The following is a 19,913-nucleotide window of genomic DNA, read 5'->3' as shown; positions in this document are numbered from 1 at the left end:
GTTCCAGCTGTCTGTGCGCCATCAGCAGCCACTAGGTGTCCCTCTTGTGTTTTCCCGTGGATCCCGATTGTACAGGAATTCATCGGTTCAGTAGCAAGGGGGAGAGGATGGCCTGTGCTTGGAAGTGACAGACAGTCGGGTGGCATTATGAGGATTTTTTCAATTTCTGATTCATATGTGCTGTAGTGAAAAATAAGCTTTCAGCCCCCATGAGCTTTGTCATTCGGAAAGCAGTGTATGAACTTTTGCTGCATGGCACTGGGCTCCCTGGTGGTCTAGTGGTTAGGATTCGGCGCTCTCACCGCCGCGGCCCGGGTTCGATTCCCGGTCAGGGAAAAGTCCTTCTTCTTCCCTTCAAAACTTTTCCTTCCCGTAGGTCGCGGGCTTCTCAAAATGAAGTTGCTTTCTGACTCACAGTTTCCCTAGCATCACGCAGTATAGCTCCAAATATCATTTTCGCAAGGTCCCTTTATAGCTGCTTTCCACAGCGGGAGGAAAGTCACTTGTGTAAGGCTCTTGAGCAAGTGAGACCCTGTATTCCAAAGTGCAATTCCTTTTGTAGGCTTCTGACCACATGGCGTGCGGCAGGAAGTCTCCTTTGACAGGCCTGCAGTTTTTTTTCCAAATGGCATCCTGGACCCATTGCAACCCACCTTTTTGCTAAAATGGAAGTCTGGATCTGGGTAAGAAAAAACTGAGCTGCACGTACGGAAAAAAGCAGAGGCCAGCCACAGGGAGGGTGTGGCCAGGGCTGTCTGATTTGCATACTGACCTGTGGCATCTTGGGAATGTATAGGCTTTGGAGCTTAACGGGTGCTGCAGGGGTCTGCCTGGCTGGAGAGATGCCTGTCTGGTACACCCCTCAGGACAGACGGTGCCTTCCGTTCGAACATGGAGGGTGAGGGACATGGGTCACCCTCTTATACAGGGGTGTGGCTGTGGGCAGGATGGGTTGTGGGGGACCCGTCAGGGCATTGCCCGTTTGGAAGCCCGTTCGGAAGGCGAGAGGAGGCGGGGGCAGGGAACTCTCCTCAATTTTCCCCCAGAGGTTTGGGGAAAAGCCTTTGCACGTTTGAGCCAGCCGGGCCTGCATCAGCAGATCCTGCTCCTCTGGCAAGGGAGAGCTTGTAGGTGAAATCAAAAAAGGGGAGAAATCTGCAAGAGCCGGGTTAAAAAATTCCAGGGGCAGACCCATGTTCCCCAGGAAGCAAGTACTTCCTCCTGCTCCCTTCAGTGGGAAAAGATATAGGAGGTGTATTTCTCTAAGCAGGGGATCTGCGTAGATGGCACTGCATTGCTTTGGGAAGCATCCATGCTGGTAGCAGAATAGCAGCAGACCCCACAGCTGAGACTTGAATGGGGACTGTTGGAGAGGGGCAGTGGAAGGGCGCAGGAAAATGCTTTTCAAAAGCATCTGCACTTTCTTACAAAGCAGCTGAAAACCCATACCAGGAATGGGGCTCGAACCCATGCGGACAAACGTCCATTGGATCTTAAGTCCAACGCCTTAACCACTCGGCCACCCTGGTGAGACCCAAGGCCCAGCTTTGCTCAACTCCCTTTTTCTGCTGGCTGCTGCAGCACCGGCTGTCCAGCAAGAGCTGTTTGCGGAGTTAAAAGGCTTTTGCAGGAGGCTAAAGGTAAATGCTTATGACAAACACACTGTGTGACACCTAACTTTCTCCCACTCGGACTTTACGGGCAATTTTTATATTGGAGTTAGCTTAGTCACAATAAGGAGGTGAGCAAGGCAAGCACACAAGAGCATCTCCTCCCTGGTGGTCTAGTGGCTAGGATTCGGCGCTTTCACCGCCGCGGCCCGGGTTCGATTCCCGGTCAGGGAAGATACCTCTAAAGCATAGATATGAGTGTTTTGTCCCAGTAGCTTTTTTTAAACGAAGGTCCTTAAAAAGGTACCCCTACCCATGAACGAAAGAGGAGGAAAGGGACTGGGTCCCCTGTGCCCCAGGTTGTTTTGCTCCCATTGCCCTCAGCCACCTTTATGCGCACGCACTCCTCCACCCAGTCTGGTGCTCTATGTGTGTGTAAAGTGCAGTACCAGCTCACCAGAAAGGTAAATTGCTGGAAACCCCTGCTGTGATGCATACATCTACTTTGGAGCACTCTTCTCCCTTGCACTCTTGAATCGCTTAAGAGCAATGTATTCTTCCAGCAAGCTGAATAACGAGACAGGGTTGAGAAAGTGTTCCAGCTGTCTGTGCGCCATCAGCAGCCACTAGGTGTCCCTCTTGTGTTTTCCCGTGGATCCCGATTGTACAGGAATTCATCGGTTCAGTAGCAAGGGGGAGAGGATGGCCTGTGCTTGGAAGTGACAGACAGTCGGGTGGCATTATGAGGATTTTTTCAATTTCTGATTCATATGTGCTGTAGAGAAAAATAAGCTTTCAGCCCCCATTAGCTTTGTCATTCGGAAAGCAGTGTATGAACTTTTGCTGCATGGCACTGGGCTCCCTGGTGGTCTAGTGGTTAGGATTCGGCGCTCTCACCGCCGCGGCCCGGGTTCGATTCCCGGTCAGGGAAAAGTCCTTCTTCTGCCCTTGAAAACTTTTCCTTCCCGTAGGTCGCGGGCTTCTCAAAATGAAGTTGCTTTCTGACTCACAGTTTGCCTAGCATCACGCAGTATAGCTCCAAATATCATTTTCGCAAGGTCCCTTTATAGCTGCTTTCCACAGCGGGAGGAAAGTCACTTGTGCAAGGTGTAAAGATCCAAGGAAGCAGTTGTAGTTAAGATGATTTATTGAGCAGCACAGCATCCAGTCCTGACACAGCAGGACACAGGTTACAACTGACTAACAGTGGAGAATGCTGTATGAGCAAAGCTCTGTTAAGAATGCAGAGTTAAAAGGAAACACAGCATGGCTCATGCAGTTAAAGAGGTACAAGCATAAATAATATAGGCACTTAATAATAACAGGATATAACACACCTCCCTCATTAAATGAAAATGAAAGGAGTAAGGCTGGGAGGGCTACAGACCAAACAAAGGAAAGAGAAAAAACAGCTATACAAAATCTTGCAAAGAAACTGGTCTTCTTCTGATTCGCCTATCGTCTTTGATCCTTGAAGCTACAGAATCAGAAAATGAATCAGACCCACCATCAGAAATGTAACCTCTATCAGTAACAGCGTGAGGTTGGAATTTAGACACATCTTGAGTAGGACATTTAGCAACCCTGCCTGAGTTCCAAACCTTGCCATCCTGAGTAACAACTGAGTTACTGAAAACTCTTTTGATTTGAATAGGTCTGCCAAACTTACTCGTACCTTTGGTGACTAAGAAAGGTTTTAAGATTCTTACCCAATCCCCAACACACAATTCATGCTCTCTTGTTTTCCACTTCTTATTGTACCAAACTTCAGATTTACTTTGTTTCCCACATACTCTCTTTGCAACTTCCTTGACATCTACATTATTTTGTACCAGAGCTTCACATTTTTCCTTGAACCACCAAGGGCACGTGTCTGACGCAGGATCCCTACCTTTGAGTAGTTTGAACGGACTAATCTCAGTAGTGCTATGGGGAGTTATACGATAAGTCCAAAGTTTCTGTCTGATACGGTTTAACCAATCCCCTTTCTCTTTGATGGCATCAGAGACAAAACCCTTTAAAACACGGTTGAAACGCTCAACCTGCCCGTTCTCATGTGGCTCGTAAAGAGATGTACACATGTGTTTGATGTTGCAGGATTGTAAGAACAATTTCATTTCAGCGGAGACTAATTGCACCCCATTATCAGAAACCAATACCGAAGGACAGCCTTCCCTAGCAAAAACTTCTTTAAAAAAAGAAATGACAACTTCAGAAGTGATTTTGGCTACAAATTTCACTTCTGGCCACTTAGAGTGGTAATCCACAATGACCAATGCAAAACGTGAACTTTCTGGCAACACTTGGAAGGGTCCTGAAATATCAAATGCTATCTTGCTCCACGGAAATTCTGGCCATTTCACTGTCTTAAGAGGTGGAACATGTAATTTTAACATCTTGTCGCTGTTACAGCACTCATTGCATTCTCTGACAGTACGGTCTATGAATCTATCCATTCCAGGCCACCAGAAATGTAACCTTATAATACGCTTCATGGCCGAGATTCCCGGATGGGTCTTGTGTGCTAATTTGAGAATAAGTTCTTGCACCCCACTTGGTGGAATACATTTTTCAGATTTGAAGAACAAATCCCCTTCACACCATAACTCTTCTGCTATGTTGTAAAATGGTAGCAGATCATATTCAACGTTATTCTTGCTGGGCCAACCTTCTAGAAGGTATTTCTTCAGCTTAACAAATTTCTCATCCTTATTCTGGCATTCTAACCAAAACTGTTCAGAAATATCTTGATACTGGGGAGATACTAAATCTGTCAATCCTAACACAAAATCAACTTCAGAAAGATTATTCACATTGTCTACTTTACTTTCACACGGAAGACGTGACAAACAGTCAGCAGTGACATTTTTCTTCCCTGGAATATATTCAACCTTAAAATTGTACTCCTGTAGCTTGGATGAAAGACGTGCAATCCTAGCTGTCGAATTCCAACCACCCCCGGCTGATAGGATATGCACCAAAGGTTTGTGGTCCGTTCTTAGAATAAACTCACTGCCCCAAATGTAAATCCTATAGTGTTCAATGGCCCACACACAAGCAAGCAACTCACGTTCAATAACCGCATATCTGCGTTCAGTTTCACTCAAAGTTCTGGAGGAGAAAGCTACGTTCCATTCTGCAACATCATCAGTTTGAGATAGCACACACCCAAGACCGTACAAACTTGCATCAGTGGTGATGATGCATTTTTTCCCAATTCTAAATGGTTTCAAAGTCGGGGAATTAACAATATCATGTTTGATATCTGTAAAAGCTTTTTCCTGTTCAGTTTCCCATACAAAATCGTTGCACTGTCTTAACAGTTTTCTTAAAGGTTCCATCTTGGTGGCAAAGTTCACAACAAATTTACTATAGTATTCACACATCCCGGAGAAAGAGAGAAGTTGTTCCTTATTCTTTGGGGCTGGAGCACAGAGGATGGCCTCAACATTAGATTTTTTAGGAACAAGACCTTCCCCCGACAAGGTGTGACCTAAGTATTCCACCGACTTCCTAAAAAGTTTGCACTTGTGTGCTTTGAGGGTAAGGCCAGATTTTTCTAATCTTTTGCATACAATACTCAAATGTGAACTATGTTCGGCCTCATTTTTTGAGAAAATTAAGATGTCATCCTGAAAGCATTTTACGAATTTATCAAGATCCCTAAAAATTTGAAACATAATACGTTGGAAAACGGAGGCAGCGGATGCTAATCCAAACGGCATCCTTCTATATTGAAATAGTCCCATAGGGGTAATGAAGGCTGTATATTTCTTGGAATCTTCAGTAAGCTCAATTTGATGATACGCAGATCTAAGGTCCAAGGTGGAAAAGATCTGCGCACCATCAAACAAGGAAACCAGCTCATTAATATTGGGGAGTGGATGACAGTCTATAACAATATTAGAGTTTAAAGCCCTCAAATCAATGCAGACCCTCAATTTCTGGTCAGGTTTGCGCACCAAAACGATGGGCGAAACCCACTCTGAAGATTCAATGGGCTCTATAATACTGTCCTTGAGTAGGTCATCCAACATTTCTTTTAGCTCATCCCTAACATTTAAAGGAACTCCCCTAAGCTTTTGTTTGACTGGGACAGCACCCTCCTTGAGAACAATTTTGTGTGCAAAATTTTCCAATCTTCCTAAACGGTCACAGAAAACTTTATTGAACTTTTCAGACCATGAAATAATTACATCATCCTTTCCATTAACATCAGAAACAGAGTTGATCATATCTTGTTCACTACAAAGAGAGATGGGATCCTTGGCACGTGGATTCAACGTGATGCCAAGTTCCCATTGATCATGCCAACCCAGAACATTGACTCCTTTGATAGCTATATAAAGCTTGATTTGAGCTGATCTACCTCTGAAACATAAAAGAACATCAAAGAAACCTTCAATATCGATAGTATTTTCATTGAAACTTTCAGCTAAAATGTCTGAAGGTTGTAAATCAGAAATATTGCAAACACTTGTTAACTTTTCGTTAAAATATTCTTTGGTAATAATTGTCCATGGAGATCCTGAATCTACCATAAGTTCAATAGCAATACCTGAGACATGAAAAGTACATTTGGGAGATTTCTTAGTGGTTGATCCAAGAATAGAGACAACATAGCCACGTTCAACTTCATGTTGTACTTCAACCACCCCAACAGAAGATACCTTTGAGGAAGAGGGAGTGACAGATCGTCCAGAACGAGGTTGAGAATTGTACCTCCTTTCTCTACATACGTTGCTGAAATGTCCTACCTTGTTACAAATATTACAAGTTCTGTTTATGGCAGGACAGCCCTGAAAAGAGGCTATATGTGATTTACTCCCACATCTGTAGCATAAAAGTGATGAACTATTAGAATCAAATCTTCTATTACCAATACCCACAGTATTTTTAAATTTAGATTGGAAAGGAACAACATTTTTTTCATCAACTTTGGATTTAACAATACACACTTCTTCTTCAGTGTTGGATTTAACAGAGTGAGAATTAGATGTTTGTTTCACAACAATATTCATCCATTTCTCTGACATTTCTGTAGACTTAGCAATAGCTATAGTTTCTTCCAGATTAGGATCACCTATACACCAAAGCTTATCTTGAATTTTTTTGTTTTTGACATGGACAACGATCTGATCGCGAATCATTTCATCTGCCATGGCACCAAAATTGCAATGTAAGGTTAATGCTCTTAGAGAAGTAAGAAAATCATCAAAGGATTCCTCTTGTTTTTGTGCTCTAGTATAAAATTTAAAACGATTCAACGCAATGTTAGCGGTAGGCTTAAAGCGTTTTTCCAACCTACCTAGAGCTTCAGTGTAAACATTCACAGAGTCACCACTACCACTAGGCGCAGCAAAAGGAGGCAAGGTCCTAAAGATTTCCTGACCCTCAGAGCCTAAACAATGTAACAAAATACTTTTTTTTCTTTCTGAACCCATACGCTCTCCATCAATAGCTTTCATATAATTGAAAAACTCCTCTTTCCACCTTGACCAAGGCAACGGTGGATCGCCCTTGACTTGTAAAAATTTTGCAGGAGGATCAAACTGCATGTTGTTAATAGTAAAATAGAATAATAAATTGAACAAACGAATAAAATGATAAAATATAAAAAAAAACAAAATGTAAATATGCAGAAAAGGTAAAAGGTAAAATGTAACAGTACTTATGCCAATTGAAGTCAGCGTGGTCAGTGGCTTGTCAGTGGAGAAGAGGCGAAGCTGTGGTTTTAATAATGGTTGTGGAGCGCTTGGCGAGGTAAATAAACAGTGTGAACTGTAATTAAGAGAAGCGCTAGTAAAAAGGGCTAAAAACTAGATAAAATCAAAAAGAAACGAAGCAAAACGATGACTGGAAAAGGTTCCTTCGTGAAAGTTGATCGCCGTGTGAAGTTGCTAGGCAACCAAGAAACAAAATGGAGGCACGTGATGTAGCGTGCGTGTAGACGTCCAAACAATGCGTGCGTGATGACGCGAAGACGTTGTTAGCAGATCCAGACCAATGATAGCGTGGCTGGTAACGCAGGGTGATGACGCGGAGGCGTTGCTGGAAGTTACGGCCCAATTGTAGCTGGTTGCTAAGGAGCGCGTAGAAAACTGAAATGACTCCGACGATGTTCAAAGCGTCATCGCTAATTAACCAAGGCGATGACGTGTGCGCTGGCAACCAAAGCGTTGTCAAGGAATGAGGCAATGACGAGTGAATGTTGTCAAGGCAGCAGGAACACTCGTGAAGAAGTCGCGTTGTCAAGGCAGCAGAAACGCTCGTGAAGCGATCGCGCTATAAAGTACCAGCTTGAAAGATGCCAAAAGACATTTAAAGGTCAGAAAAGGAAAATAAATGCCACAAAAACATCCAAATTGCAGGGAAACGTTGGTAGAGACGTTGGTAGAAGCCAGTAGGTAGTGCAGGATGTCTTGGGTATTTTCAAAGCAGGCAGATCAGTAGAATTTTGTAAAAATAAGTAAATATATCCAAAAATGGGTTCAAACTCCGCTCCTGTGCTGTAGATGGCTGGAGTAAGGTTGTCCTCGTCGCCAATTTTGTAAAGATCCAAGGAAGCAGTTGTAGTTAAGATGATTTATTGAGCAGCACAGCATCCAGTCCTGACACAGCAGGACACAGGTTACAACTGACTAACAGTGGAGAATGCTGTATGAGCAAAGCTCTGTTAAGAATGCAGAGTTAAAAGGAAACACAGCATGGCTCATGCAGTTAAAGAGGTACAAGCATAAATAATATAGGCACTTAATAATAACAGGATATAACACAAGGCTCTTGAGCAAGTGAGACCCTGTATTCCAAAGTGCAATTCCTTTTGTAGGCTTCTGACCACATGGCGTGCGGCAGGAAGTCTCCTTTGACAGGCCTGCAGGCTTTGTTTCCAAATGGCATCCTGGACCCATTGCAACCCACCTTTTTGCTAAAATGGAAGTCTGGATCTGGGTAAGAAAAAACTGAGCTGCACGTACGGAAAAAAGCAGAGGCCAGCCACAGGGAGGGTGTGGCCAGGGCAGTCTGATTTGCATACTGACCTGTGGCATCTTGGGAATGTATAGGCTTTGGAGCTTAACGGGTGCTGCAGGGGTCTGCCTGGCTGGAGAGATGCCTGTCTGGTACACCCCTCAGGACAGACGGTGCCTTCCGTTCGAACATGGAGGGTGAGGGACATGGGTCACCCTCTTATACAGGGGTGTGGCTGTGGGCAGGATGGGTTGTGGGGGACCCGTCAGGGCATTGCCCGTTTGGAAGCCCGTTCGGAAGGCGAGACGAGGCGGGGGCAGGGAACTCTCCTCAATTTCCCCCCAGAGGTTTGGGGAAAAGCCTTTGCACGTTTGAGCCAGCCGGGCCTGCATCAGCAGATCCTGCTCCTCTGGCAAGGGAGAGCTTGTAGGTGAAATCAAAAAAGGGGAGAAATCTGCAAGAGCCGGGTTAAAAAATTCCAGGGGCAGACCCATGTTCCCCGGGAAGCAAGTACTTCCTCCTGCTCCCTTCAGTGGGAAAAGATATAGGAGGTGTATTTCTCTAAGCAGGGGATCTGCGTAGATGGCACTGCATTGCTTTGGGAAGCATCCATGCTGGTAGCAGAATAGCAGCAGACCCCACAGCTGAGACTTGAATGGGGACTGTTGGAGAGGGGCAGTGGAAGGGCGCAGGAAAATGCTTTTCAAAAGCATCTGCACTTTCTTACAAAGCAGCTGAAAACCCATACCAGGAATTGGGCTCGAACCCATGCGGACAAACGTCCATTGGATCTTAAGTCCAACGCCTTAACCACTCGGCCACCCTGGTGAGACCCAAGGCCCAGCTTTACTCAACTCCCTTTTTCTGCTGGCTGCTGCAGTACCGGCTGTCCAGCAAGAGCTGTTTGCGGAATTAAAAGGCTTTTGCAGGAGGCTGAAGGTAATTGCTTATGACAAACACACTGTGTGACACCTAACTTTCTCCCACTCGGACTTTACGGGCAATTTTTTTATTGGAGTTAGCTTAGTCACAATAAGGGGGTGAGCAAGGCAAGCACACAAGAGCATCTCCTCCCTGGTGGTCTAGTGGCTAGGATTCGGCGCTTTCACCGCCGCGGCCCGGGTTCGATTCCCAGTCAGGGAAGATACCTCTAAAGCATAGATTTGAGTGTTTTGTCCCAGTAGCTTTTTTTAAACGAAGGTCCTTAAAAAGGTACCCCTACCCATGAACGAAAGAGGAGGAAAGGGACTGGGTCCCCTGTGCCCCAGGTTGTTTTGCTCCCATTGCCCTCAGCCACCTTTATGCGCACGCACTCCTCCACCCAGTCTGGTGCTCTATGTGTGTGTAAAGTGCAGTACCAGCTCACCAGAAAGGTAAATTGCTGGAAACCCCTGCTGTGATGCATACATCTACTTTGGAGCACTCTTCTCCCTTGCACTCTTGAATCGCTTAAGAGCAATGTATTCTTCCAGCAAGCTGAATAACGAGACAGGGTTGAGAAAGTGTTCCAGCTGTCTGTGCGCCATCAGCAGCCACTAGGTGTCCCTCTTGTGTTTTCCCGTGGATCCCGATTGTACAGGAATTCATCGGTTCAGTAGCAAGGGGGAGAGGATGGCCTGTGCTTGGAAGTGACAGACAGTCGGGTGGCATTATGAGGATTTTTTCAATTTCTGATTCATATGTGCTGTAGTGAAAAATAAGCTTTCAGCCCCCATGAGCTTTGTCATTCGGAAAGCAGTGTATGAACTTTTGCTGCATGGCACTGGGCTCTCTGGTGGTCTAGTGGTTAGGATTCGGCACTCTCATCGCCGCGGCCCGGGTTTGATTCCCGGTCAGGGAAAAGTCCTTCTTCTGCCCTTGAAAACTTTTCCTTCCCGTAGGTCGCGGGCTTCTCAAAATGAAGTTGCTTTCTGACTCACAGTTTGCCTAGCATCACGCAGTATAGCTCCAAATATCATTTTCGCAAGGTCCCTTTATAGCTGCTTTCCACAGCGGGAGGAAAGTCACTTGTTCAAGGCTCTTGAGCAAGTGAGACCCTGTATTCCAAAGTGCAATTCCTTTTGTAGGCTTCTGACCACATGGCGTGCGGCAGGAAGTCTCCTTTGACAGGCCTGCAGGCTTTGTTTCCAAATGGCATCCTGGACCCATTGCAACCCACCTTTTTGCTAAAATGGAAGTCTGGATCTGGGTAAGAAAAAACTGAGCTGCACGTACGGAAAAAAGCAGAGGCCAGCCACAGGGAGGGTGTGGCCAGGGCAGTCTGATTTGCATACTGACCTGTGGCATCTTGGGAATGTATAGGCTTTGGAGCTTAACGGGTGCTGCAGGGGTCTGCCTGGCTGGAGAGATGCCTGTCTGGTACACCCCTCAGGACAGACGGTGCCTTCCGTTCGAACATGGAGGGTGAGGGACATGGGTCACCCTCTTATACAGGGGTGTGGCTGTGGGCAGGACGGGTTGTGGGGGACCCGTCAGGGCATTGCCCGTTTGGAAGCCCGTTCGGAAGGCGAGAGGAGGCGGGGGCAGGGAACTCTCCTCAATTTTCCCCCAGAGGTTTGGGGAAAAGCCTTTGCACGTTTGAGCCAGCCGGGCCTGTATCAGCAGATCCTGCTCCTCTGGCAAGGGAGAGCTTGTAGGTGAAATCAAAAAAGGGGAGAAATCTGCAAGAGCCGGGTTAAAAAATTCCAGGGGCAGACCCATGTTCCCCAGGAAGCAAGTACTTCCTCCTGCTCCCTTCAGTGGGAAAAGATATAGGAGGTGTATTTCTCTAAGCAGGGGATCTGCGTAGATGGCACTGCATTGCTTTGGGAAGCATCCATGCTGGTAGCAGAATAGCAGCAGACCCCACCGCTGAGACTTGAATGGGGACTGTTGGAGAGGGGCAGTGGAAGGGCGCAGGAAAATGCTTTTCAAAAGCATCTGCACTTTCTTACAAAGCAGCTGAAAACCCATACCAGGAATGGGGCTCGAACCCATGCGGACAAACGTCCATTGGATCTTAAGTCCAACGCCTTAACCACTCGGCCACCCTGGTGAGACCCAAGGCCCAGCTTTACTCAACTCCCTTTTTCTGCTGGCTGCTGCAGCAACGGCTGTCCAGCAAGAGCTGTTTGCGGAGTTAAAAGGCTTTTGCAGGAGGCTAAAGGTAAATGCTTATGACAAACACACTGTGTGACACCTAACTTTCTCCCACTCGGACTTTACGGGCAATTTTTATATTAGAGTTAGCTTAGTCACAATAAGGGGGTGAGCAAGGCAAGCACACAAGAGCATCTCCTCCCTGGTGGTCTAGTGGCTAGGATTCGGCGCTTTCACCGCCGCGGCCTGGGTTCGATTCCCGGTCAGGGAAGATACCTCTATAGCATAGATTTGAGTGTTTTGTCCCAGTAGCTTTTTTTAAACGAAGGTCCTTAAAAAGGTACCCCTACCCATGAATGAAAGAGGAGGAAAGGGACTGGGTCCCCTGTGCCCCAGGTTGTTTTGCTCCCATTGCCCTCAGCCACCTTTATGCGCACGCACTCCTCCACCCAGTCTGGTGCTCTATGTGTGTGTAAAGTGCAGTACCAGCTCACCAGAAAGGTAAATTGCTGGAAACCCCTGCTGTGATGCATACATCTACTTTGGAGCACTCTTCTCCCTTGCACTCTTGAATCGCTTAAGAGCAATGTATTCTTCCAGCAAGCTGAATAACGAGACAGGGTTGAGAAAGTGTTCCAGCTGTCTGTGCGCCATCAGCAGCCACTAGGTGTCCCTCTTGTGTTTTCCCGTGGATCCCGATTGTACAGGAATTCATCGGTTCAGTAGCAAGGGGGAGAGGATGGCCTGTGCTTGGAAGTGACAGACAGTCGGGTGGCATTATGAGGATTTTTTCAATTTCTGATTCATATGTGCTGTAGAGAAAAATAAGCTTTCAGCCCCCATGAGCTTTGTCATTCGGAAAGCAGTGTATGAACTTTTGCTGCATGGCACTGGGCTCCCTGGTGGTCTAGTGGTTAGGATTCGGCGCTCTCACCGCCGCGGCCCGGGTTCGATTCCCGGTCAGGGAATAGTCCTTCTTCTTCCCTTCAAAACATTTCCTTCCCGTAGGTCGCGGGCTTCACAAAATGAAGTTGCTTTCTGACTCACAGTTTCCCTAGCATCACGCAGTATAGCTCCAAATATCATTTTCGCAAGGTCCCTTTATAGCTGCTTTCCACAGCGGGAGGAAAGTCACTTGTGTAAGGCTCTTGAGCAAGTGAGACCCTGTATTCCAAAGTGCAATTCCTTTTGTAGGCTTCTGACCACATGGCGTGCGGCAGGAAGTCTCCTTTGACAGGCCTGCAGTTTTTTTTCCAAATGGCATCCTGGACCCATTGCAACCCACCTTTTTGCTAAAATGGAAGTCTGGATCTGGGTAAGAAAAAACTGAGCTGCACGTACGGAAAAAAGCAGAGGCCAGCCACAGGGAGGGTGTGGCCAGGGCTGTCTGATTTGCATACTGACCTGTGGCATCTTGGGAATGTATAGGCTTTGGAGCTTAACGGGTGCTGCAGGGGTCTGCCTGGCTGGAGAGATGCCTGTCTGGTACACCCCTCAGGACAGACGGTGCCTTCCGTTCGAACATGGAGGGTGAGGGACATGGGTCACCCTCTTATACAGGGGTGTGGCTGTGGGCAGGATGGGTTGTGGGGGACCCGTCAGGGCATTGCCCGTTTGGAAGCCCGTTCGGAAGGCGAGAGGAGGCGGGGGCAGGGAACTCTCCTCAATTTTCCCCCAGAGGTTTGGGGAAAAGCCTTTGCACGTTTGAGCCAGCCGGGCCTGCATCAGCAGATCCTGCTCCTCTGGCAAGGGAGAGCTTGTAGGTGAAATCAAAAAAGGGGAGAAATCTGCAAGAGCCGGGTTAAAAAATTCCAGGGGCAGACCCATGTTCCCCAGGAAGCAAGTACTTCCTCCTGCTCCCTTCAGTGGGAAAAGATATAGGAGGTGTATTTCTCTAAGCAGGGGATCTGCGTAGATGGCACTGCATTGCTTTGGGAAGCATCCATGCTGGTAGCAGAATAGCAGCAGACCCCACAGCTGAGACTTGAATGGGGACTGTTGGAGAGGGGCAGTGGAAGGGCGCAGGAAAATGCTTTTCAAAAGCATCTGCACTTTCTTACAAAGCAGCTGAAAACCCATACCAGGAATGGGGCTCGAACCCATGCGGACAAACGTCCATTGGATCTTAAGTCCAACGCCTTAACCACTCGGCCACCCTGGTGAGACCCAAGGCCCAGCTTTACTCAACTCCCTTTTTCTGCTGGCTGCTGCAGCACCGGCTGTCCAGCAAGAGCTGTTTGCGGAGTTAAAAGGCTTTTGCAGGAGGCTAAAGGTAAATGCTTATGACAAACACACTGTGTGACACCTAACTTTCTCCCACTCGGACTTTACGGGCAATTTTTATATTGGAGTTAGCTTAGTCACAATAAGGAGGTGAGCAAGGCAAGCACACAAGAGCATCTCCTCCCTGGTGGTCTAGTGGCTAGGATTCGGCGCTTTCGCCGCCGCGGCCCGGGTTCGATTCCCGGTCAGGGAAGATACCTCTAAAGCATAGATTTGAGTGTTTTGTCCCAGTAGCTTTTTTTAAACGAAGGTCCTTAAAAAGGTACCCCTACCCATGAACGAAAGAGGAGGAAAGGGACTGGGTCCCCTGTGCCCCAGGTTGTTTTGCTCCCATTGCCCTCAGCCACCTTTATGCGCACGCACTCCTCCACCCAGTCTGGTGCTCTATGTGTGTGTAAAGTGCAGTACCAGCTCACCAGAAAGGTAAATTGCTGGAAACCCCTGCTGTGATGCATACATCTACTTTGGAGCACTCTTCTCCCTTGCACTCTTGAATCGCTTAAGAGCAATGTATTCTTCCAGCAAGCTGAATAACGAGACAGGGTTGAGAAAGTGTTCCAGCTGTCTGTGCGCCATCAGCAGCCACTAGGTGTCCCTCTTGTGTTTTCCCGTGGATCCCGATTGTACAGGAATTCATCGGTTCAGTAGCAAGGGGGAGAGGATGGCCTGTGCTTGGAAGTGACAGACAGTCGGGTGGCATTATGAGGTTTTTTTCAATTTCTGATTCATATGTGCTGTAGAGAAAAATAAGCTTTCAGCCCCCATGAGCTTTGTCATTCGGAAAGCAGTGTATGAACTTTTGCTGCATGGCACTGGGCTCCCTGGTGGTCTAGTGGTTAGGATTCGGCGCTCTCACCGCCGCAGCCCGGGTTCGATTCCCGGTCAGGGAAAAGTCCTTCTTCTGCCCTTGAAAACTTTTCCTTCCCGTAGGTCGCGGGCTTCTCAAAATGAAGTTGCTTTCTGACTCACAGTTTGCCTAGCATCACGCAGTATAGCTCCAAATATCATTTTCGCAAGGTCCCTTTATAGCTGCTTTCCACAGCGGGAGGAAAGTCACTTGTGCAAGGCTCTTGAGCAAGTGAGACCCTGTATTCCAAAGTGCAATTCCTTTTGTAGGCTTCTGACCACATGGCGTGCGGCAGGAAGTCTCCTTTGACAGGCCTGCAGGCTTTGTTTCCAAATGGCATCCTGGACCCATTGCAACCCACCTTTTTGCTAAAATGGAAGTCTGGATCTGGGTAAGAAAAAACTGAGCTGCACATACGGAAAAAAGCAGAGGCCAGCCACAGGGAGGGTGTGGCCAGGGCAGTCTGATTTGCATACTGACCTGTGGCATCTTGGGAATGTATAGGCTTTGGAGCTTAACGGGTGCTGCAGGGGTCTGCCTGGCTGGAGAGATGCCTGTCTGGTACACCCCTTAGGACAGACGGTGCCTTCCGTTCGAACATGGAGGGTGAGGGACATGGGTCACCCTCTTATACAGGGGTGTGGCTGTGGGCAGGATGGGTTGTGGGGGACCCGTCAGGGCATTGCCCGTTTGGAAGCCCGTTCGGAAGGCGAGAGGAGGGAACTCTCCTCAATTTTCCCCCAGAGGTTTGGGGAAAAGCCTTTGCACGTTTGAGCCAGCCGGGCCTGCATCAGCAGATCCTGCTCCTCTGGCAAGGGAGAGCTTGTAGGTGAAATCAAAAAAGGGGAGAAATCTGCAAGAGCCGGGTTAAAAAATTCCAGGGGCAGACCCATGTTCCCCGGGAAGCAAGTACTTCCTCCTGCTCCCTTCAGTGGGAAAAGATATAGGAGGTGTATTTCTCTAAGCAGGGGATCTGCGTAGATGGCACTGCATTGCTTTGGGAAGCATCCATGCTGGTAGCAGAATAGCAGCAGACCCCACCGCTGAGACTTGAATGGGGACTGTTGGAGAGGGGCAGTGGAAGGGCGCAGGAAAATGCTTTTCAAAAGCATCTGCACTTTCTTACAAAGCAGCTGAAAACCCATACCAGGAATGGGGCTCGAACCCATGCGGACAAACGTCCATTGGATCTTAAGTCCAACGCCTTAACCACTCGGCCACCCTGGTGAGACCCAAGGCCCAGCTTTACTCAACTCCCTTTTTCTGCTGGCTGCTGCAGCAACGGCTGTCCAGCAAGAGCTGTTTGCGGAGTTAAAAGGCTTTTGCAGGAGGCTAAAGGTAAATGCTTATGACAAACACACTGTGTGACACCTAACTTTCTCCCACTCGGACTTTACGGGCAATTTTTATATTGGAGTTAGCTTAGTCACAATAAGGGGGTGAGCAAGGCAAGCACACAAGAGCATCTCCTCCCTGGTGGTCTAGTGGCTAGGATTCGGCGCTTTCACCGCCGCGGCCCGGGTTCGATTCCCGGTCAGGGAAGATACCTCTAAAGCATAGATTTGAGTGTTTTGTCCCAGTAGCTTTTTTTAAACGAAGGTCCTTAAAAAGGTACCCCTACCCATGAACGAAAGAGGAGGAAAGGGACTGGGTCCCCTGTGCCCCAGGTTGTTTTGCTCCCATTGCCCTCAGCCACCTTTATGCGCACGCACTCCTCCACCCAGTCTGGTGCTCTATGTGTGTGTAAAGTGCAGTACCAGCTCACCAGAAAGGTAAATTGCTGGAAACCCCTGCTGTGATGCATACATCTACTTTGGAGCACTCTTCTCCCTTGCACTCTTGAATCGCTTAAGAGCAATGTATTCTTCCAGCAAGCTGAATAACGAGACAGGGTTGAGAAAGTGTTCCAGCTGTCTGTGCGCCATCAGCAGCCACTAGGTGTCCCTCTTGTGTTTTCCCGTGGATCCCGATTGTACAGGAATTCATCGGTTCAGTAGCAAGGGGGAGAGGATGGCCTGTGCTTGGAAGTGACAGACAGTCGGGTGGCATTATGAGGATTTTTTCAATTTCTGATTCATATGTGCTGTAGTGAAAAATAAGCTTTCAGCCCCCATGAGCTTTGTCATTCGGAAAGCAGTGTATGAACTTTTGCTGCATGGCACTGGGCTCCCTGGTGGTCTAGTGGTTAGGATTCGGCGCTCTCACCGCCGCGGCCCGGGTTCGATTCCCGGTCAGGGAAAAGTCCTTCTTCTGCCCTTGAAAACTTTTCCTTCCCGTAGGTCGCGGGCTTCTCAAAATGAAGTTGCTTTCTGACTCACAGTTTGCCTAGCATCACGCAGTATAGCTCCAAATATCATTTTCGCAAGGTCCCTTTATAGCTGCTTTCCACAGCGGGAGGAAAGTCACTTGTTCAAGGCTCTTGAGCAAGTGAGACCCTGTATTCCAAAGTGCAATTCCTTTTGTAGGCTTCTGACCACATGGCGTGCGGCAGGAAGTCTCCTTTGACAGGCCTGCAGGCTTTGTTTCCAAATGGCATCCTGGACCCATTGCAACCCACCTTTTTGCTAAAATGGAAGTCTGGATCTGGGTAAGAAAAAACTGAGCTGCACGTACGGAAAAAAGCAGAGGCCAGCCACAGGGAGGGTGTGGCCAGGGCAGTCTGATTTGCATACTGACCTGTGGCATCTTGGGAATGTATAGGCTTTGGAGCTTAACGGGTGCTGCAGGGGTCTGCCTGGCTGGAGAGATGCCTGTCTGGTACACCCCTCAGGACAGACGGTGCCTTCCGTTCGAACATGGAGGGTGAGGGACATGGGTCACCCTCTTATACAGGGGTGTGGCTGTGGGCAGGACGGGTTGTGGGGGACCCGTCAGGGCATTGCCCGTTTGGAAGCCCGTTCGGAAGGCGAGAGGAGGGAACTCTCCTCAATTTTCCCCCAGAGGTTTGGGGAAAAGCCTTTGCACGTTTGAGCCAGCCGGGCCTGCATCAGCAGATCCTGCTCCTCTGGCAAGGGAGAGCTTGTAGGTGAAATCAAAAAAGGGGAGAAATCTGCAAGAGCCCGGTTAAAAAATTCCAGGGGCAGACCCATGTTCCCCAGGAAGCAAGTACTTCCTCCTGCTCCCTTCAGTGGGAAAAGATATAGGAGGTGTATTTCTCTAAGCAGGGGATCTGCGTAGATGGCACTGCATTGCTTTGGGAAGCATCCATGCTGGTAGCAGAATAGCAGCAGACCCCACCGCTGAGACTTGAATGGGGACTGTTGGAGAGGGGCAGTGGAAGGGCGCAGGAAAATGCTTTTCAAAAGCATCTGCACTTTCTTACAAAGCAGCTGAAAACCCATACCAGGAATGGGGCTCGAACCCATGCGGACAAACGTCCATTGGATCTTAAGTCCAACGCCTTAACCACTCGGCCACCCTGGTGAGACCCAAGGCCCAGCTTTACTCAACTCCCTTTTTCTGCTGGCTGCTGCAGCACCGGCTGTCCAGCAAGAGCTGTTTGCGGAGTTAAAAGGCTTTTGCAGGAGGCTAAAGGTAAATGCTTATGACAAACACACTGTGTGACACCTAACTTTCTCCCACTCGGACTTTACGGGCAATTTTTATATTGGAGTTAGCTTAGTCACAATAAGGAGGTGAGCAAGGCAAGCACACAAGAGCATCTCCTCCCTGGTGGTCTAGTGGCTAGGATTCGGCGCTTTCACCGCCGCGGCCCGGGTTCGATTCCCGGTCAGGGAAGATACCTCTAAAGCATAGATTTGAGTGTTTTGTCCCAGTAGCTTTTTTTAAACGAAGGTCCTTAAAAAGGTACCCCTACCCATGAACGAAAGAGGAGGAAAGGGACTGGGTCCCCTGTGCCCCAGGTTGTTTTGCTCCCATTGCCCTCAGCCACCTTTATGCGCACGCACTCCTCCACCCAGTCTGGTGCTCTATGTGTGTGTAAAGTGCAGTACCAGCTCACCAGAAAGGTAAATTGCTGGAAACCCCTGCTGTGATGCATACATCTACTTTGGAGCACTCTTCTCCCTTGCACTCTTGAATCGCTTAAGAGCAATGTATTCTTCCAGCAAGCTGAATAACGAGACAGGGTTGAGAAAGTGTTCCAGCTGTCTGTGCGCCATCAGCAGCCACTAGGTGTCCCTCTTGTGTTTTCCCGTGGATCCCGATTGTACAGGAATTCATCGGTTCAGTAGCAAGGGGGAGAGGATGGCCTGTGCTTGGAAGTGACAGACAGTCGGGTGGCATTATGAGGATTTTTTCAATTTCTGATTCATATGTGCTGTAGAGAAAAATAAGCTTTCAGCCCCCATGAGCTTTGTCATTCGGAAAGCAGTGTATGAACTTTTGCTGCATGGCACTGGGCTCCCTGGTGGTCTAGTGGTTAGGATTCGGCGCTCTCACCGCCGCGGCCCGGGTTCGATTCCCGGTCAGGGAAAAGTCCTTCTTCTGCCCTTGAAAACTTTTCCTTCCCGTAGGTCGCGGGCTTCTCAAAATGAAGTTGCTTTCTGACTCACAGTTTGCCTAGCATCACGCAGTATAGCTCCAAATATCATTTTCGCAAGGTCCCTTTATAGCTGCTTTCCACAGCGGGAGGAAAGTCACTTGTGCAAGGCTCTTGAGCAAGTGAGACCCTGTATTCCAAAGTGCAATTCCTTTTGTAGGCTTCTGACCACATGGCGTGCGGCAGGAAGTCTCCTTTGACAGGCCTGCAGGCTTTGTTTCCAAATGGCATCCTGGACCCATTGCAACCCACCTTTTTGCTAAAATGGAAGTCTGGATCTGGGTAAGAAAAAACTGAGCTGCACGTACGGAAAAAAGCAGAGGCCAGCCACAGGGAGGGTGTGGCCAGGGCAGTCTGAATTGCATACTGACCTGTGGCATCTTGGGAATGTATAGGCTTTGGAGCTTAACGGGTGCTGCAGGGGTCTGCCTGGCTGGAGAGATGCCTGTCTGGTACACCCCTCAGGACAGACGGTGCCTTCCGTTCGAACATGGAGGGTGAGGGACATGGGTCACCCTCTTATACAGGGGTGTGGCTGTGGGCAGGATGGGTTGTGGGGGACCCGTCAGGGCATTGCCCGTTTGGAAGCCCGTTCGGAAGGCGAGAGGAGGGAACTCTCCTCAAT

General features: G+C 48.3%; 19 non-coding genes across 19 annotated transcripts; 13 read left to right on the top strand and 6 right to left on the bottom strand.

The window, feature by feature from the left end:
* The first annotated feature begins 264 nt into the window (after window positions 1-264).
* TRNAE-CUC (transfer RNA glutamic acid (anticodon CUC)) lies at window positions 265-336 on the top strand. The gene has a single exon. It is a non-coding gene; the product is annotated as a tRNA-Glu (tRNA).
* Window positions 337-1,446: 1,110 nt separating this feature from the next.
* On the bottom strand, window positions 1,447-1,529 carry TRNAL-UAA (transfer RNA leucine (anticodon UAA)). Its single transcript has one exon. It is a non-coding gene; the product is annotated as a tRNA-Leu (tRNA).
* Window positions 1,530-1,772: 243 nt separating this feature from the next.
* Window positions 1,773-1,844, top strand: TRNAE-UUC (transfer RNA glutamic acid (anticodon UUC)). The gene has a single exon. It is a non-coding gene; the product is annotated as a tRNA-Glu (tRNA).
* A 625-nt stretch (window positions 1,845-2,469) lies between these two features.
* Window positions 2,470-2,541, top strand: TRNAE-CUC (transfer RNA glutamic acid (anticodon CUC)). Its single transcript has one exon. It is a non-coding gene; the product is annotated as a tRNA-Glu (tRNA).
* A 6,783-nt stretch (window positions 2,542-9,324) lies between these two features.
* Window positions 9,325-9,407, bottom strand: TRNAL-UAA (transfer RNA leucine (anticodon UAA)). Its single transcript has one exon. It is a non-coding gene; the product is annotated as a tRNA-Leu (tRNA).
* A 243-nt stretch (window positions 9,408-9,650) lies between these two features.
* TRNAE-UUC (transfer RNA glutamic acid (anticodon UUC)) lies at window positions 9,651-9,722 on the top strand. The gene has a single exon. It is a non-coding gene; the product is annotated as a tRNA-Glu (tRNA).
* Window positions 9,723-10,347: 625 nt separating this feature from the next.
* On the top strand, window positions 10,348-10,419 carry TRNAE-CUC (transfer RNA glutamic acid (anticodon CUC)). The gene has a single exon. It is a non-coding gene; the product is annotated as a tRNA-Glu (tRNA).
* Window positions 10,420-11,530: 1,111 nt separating this feature from the next.
* On the bottom strand, window positions 11,531-11,613 carry TRNAL-UAA (transfer RNA leucine (anticodon UAA)). The gene has a single exon. It is a non-coding gene; the product is annotated as a tRNA-Leu (tRNA).
* A 243-nt stretch (window positions 11,614-11,856) lies between these two features.
* On the top strand, window positions 11,857-11,928 carry TRNAE-UUC (transfer RNA glutamic acid (anticodon UUC)). The gene has a single exon. It is a non-coding gene; the product is annotated as a tRNA-Glu (tRNA).
* Window positions 11,929-12,553: 625 nt separating this feature from the next.
* On the top strand, window positions 12,554-12,625 carry TRNAE-CUC (transfer RNA glutamic acid (anticodon CUC)). Its single transcript has one exon. It is a non-coding gene; the product is annotated as a tRNA-Glu (tRNA).
* Window positions 12,626-13,735: 1,110 nt separating this feature from the next.
* On the bottom strand, window positions 13,736-13,818 carry TRNAL-UAA (transfer RNA leucine (anticodon UAA)). Its single transcript has one exon. It is a non-coding gene; the product is annotated as a tRNA-Leu (tRNA).
* Window positions 13,819-14,061: 243 nt separating this feature from the next.
* Window positions 14,062-14,133, top strand: TRNAE-UUC (transfer RNA glutamic acid (anticodon UUC)). The gene has a single exon. It is a non-coding gene; the product is annotated as a tRNA-Glu (tRNA).
* Window positions 14,134-14,758: 625 nt separating this feature from the next.
* On the top strand, window positions 14,759-14,830 carry TRNAE-CUC (transfer RNA glutamic acid (anticodon CUC)). Its single transcript has one exon. It is a non-coding gene; the product is annotated as a tRNA-Glu (tRNA).
* A 1,101-nt stretch (window positions 14,831-15,931) lies between these two features.
* TRNAL-UAA (transfer RNA leucine (anticodon UAA)) lies at window positions 15,932-16,014 on the bottom strand. The gene has a single exon. It is a non-coding gene; the product is annotated as a tRNA-Leu (tRNA).
* Window positions 16,015-16,257: 243 nt separating this feature from the next.
* On the top strand, window positions 16,258-16,329 carry TRNAE-UUC (transfer RNA glutamic acid (anticodon UUC)). The gene has a single exon. It is a non-coding gene; the product is annotated as a tRNA-Glu (tRNA).
* Window positions 16,330-16,954: 625 nt separating this feature from the next.
* TRNAE-CUC (transfer RNA glutamic acid (anticodon CUC)) lies at window positions 16,955-17,026 on the top strand. Its single transcript has one exon. It is a non-coding gene; the product is annotated as a tRNA-Glu (tRNA).
* A 1,101-nt stretch (window positions 17,027-18,127) lies between these two features.
* Window positions 18,128-18,210, bottom strand: TRNAL-UAA (transfer RNA leucine (anticodon UAA)). The gene has a single exon. It is a non-coding gene; the product is annotated as a tRNA-Leu (tRNA).
* A 243-nt stretch (window positions 18,211-18,453) lies between these two features.
* On the top strand, window positions 18,454-18,525 carry TRNAE-UUC (transfer RNA glutamic acid (anticodon UUC)). The gene has a single exon. It is a non-coding gene; the product is annotated as a tRNA-Glu (tRNA).
* Window positions 18,526-19,150: 625 nt separating this feature from the next.
* TRNAE-CUC (transfer RNA glutamic acid (anticodon CUC)) lies at window positions 19,151-19,222 on the top strand. The gene has a single exon. It is a non-coding gene; the product is annotated as a tRNA-Glu (tRNA).
* Window positions 19,223-19,913: the final 691 nt, after the last annotated feature.

The sequence above is a fragment of the Lissotriton helveticus genome, chromosome 4_1 (assembly GCF_964261635.1).
Source record: "Lissotriton helveticus chromosome 4_1, aLisHel1.1, whole genome shotgun sequence".
Classification (NCBI taxonomy): Eukaryota; Metazoa; Chordata; class Amphibia; order Caudata; family Salamandridae; genus Lissotriton; species Lissotriton helveticus.
This window is presented reverse-complemented; position numbering and strand designations above follow the sequence as displayed.